Source organism: Arachis ipaensis, chromosome B3, assembly GCF_059453495.1.
Source record: "Arachis ipaensis isolate K30076 ecotype BB chromosome B3, ASM5945349v1, whole genome shotgun sequence".
NCBI lineage: Eukaryota > Viridiplantae > Streptophyta > Magnoliopsida > Fabales > Fabaceae > Arachis > Arachis ipaensis.
The window spans coordinates 53,279,931-53,281,444 of NC_142438.1; the positions used below are offsets into that span (position 1 = coordinate 53,279,931).

General features: G+C 34.5%; 1 non-coding gene across 1 annotated transcript; it reads left to right on the forward strand.

Annotated features, from left to right (window-relative positions):
• The first annotated feature begins 265 nt into the window (after nucleotides 1-265).
• On the forward strand, nucleotides 266-373 carry LOC148570659 (small nucleolar RNA R71). The gene has a single exon (XR_015908213.1). It is a non-coding gene; the product is annotated as a small nucleolar RNA R71 (small nucleolar RNA).
• The last annotated feature ends 1,141 nt before the right edge of the window (nucleotides 374-1,514 follow it).

Consider the following 1,514-nt stretch of genomic DNA (forward strand, 5'->3'; position numbering starts at 1 on the left):
CTTGCTGAGTCAATATTTTGTTCTGAGCCAATATGGCATTCAGAGTATCAATTTCAAGAACTCCCTTCTTCATAGGCGTCCCATTATTCACAGGATTCCTCTCAGAAGTGTATATGAACTGGTTATTAGCAACCATGTCAATGAGTTCTTGAGCTTCTGCAGGCGTTTTCTTTAGGTGAATGGATCCACCTGCAGAAGTATCTAATGACATTTTAGCCAATTCAGATAGACCATCATAGAATATATCCAGGATGGTCCATTCTGAAAGCATGTCAGAAGGACACTTTTTGGTCAGTTCTTTGTATCTCTCCCAAACTTCATAGAGGGATTCACCTTCTTTCTGTCTGAAGGTCTGAACATCCACTCTAAGCTTACTCAGCTTTTGAGGAGGAAAGAACTTGGCTAAGAAAGCCTTGACCAGCTTATCCCAAGAGTTCAGGCTATCCTTAGGTTGAGAGTCCAACCATATCCTAGCTCTGTCTCTTACAGCAAAAGGAAAAAGCATGAGCCTGTAGACCTCAGGATCTACTCCATTAGTCTTAACAGTATCACATATCTGCAAGAATTCAGTTAAGAACTGAAAAGGATCTTCAGATGGAAGTCCATGAAACTTGCAGTTCTGCTGCATCAGAGAAACTAATTGAGGTTTCAGCTCAAAATTGTTTGCTCCAATGGCAGGAATGGAGATGCTTCTTCCATGTAAATTGGAATTAGGTGCAGTAAAGTCACCAAGCATCCTCCTTGCATTATTATTATTTTTGGCTGCCATCTCATCTTCCTATTCGAAAATTTCTGAAAGGTTGTCTCTGGACTGTTGTATTTTAGCTTCTCTTAGTTTCCTTTTCAGAGTCCTTTCAGGTTCTGGATCTGCTTCAACAAGAATATTCTTGTCCTTGCTCCTGCTCATATGAAAAAGAGGGACAGAAAAATAATAATAATAGGGATCCTTTTTATCACAGTATAGAGGTCCCTGTGTGAGTAGAAGAAAAGAAGAAGAAAAAAATTCAAACACAGATGGAAGATGGGGTTCGAATTTGGGTGAGATGAAGTGTTAGTAGATGAATAAATAAATAGAAGGAGATGAGAGAGAGGGAGAATTTTCGAAAATAATTTTTGAAAAAGAGTTAGTGATTTTCGAAAATGGTTTTTGAAAAAGGTTAGTAATTTTCGAAAATTAAAATCAAAAATTAAAATAATTAGTTAATTAAAAAGAAATTTTGAAAAAGGGGGAAGATATTTTCGAAAATTAGAGAGAGAGGGAGTTAGTTAGGTAATTTTGAAAGAGATAAGAAACAAACAAAAAAAATTAGTTAGTTAGTTGAAACAAATTTTGAAAAGATAAGAAGTTAGGAAGTTAGAAAAGATATTTTGAAATCAAATTTTTGAAAAAGATAAGATAAGAAGATATTTTTTGAAAAGATATGATTGAAATTAGTTTTGAAAAAGATTTGATTTTTAAAATCACAATTAATGACTTGATTCACAAGATATGATTCTAGAACTTAAAGTTTGAA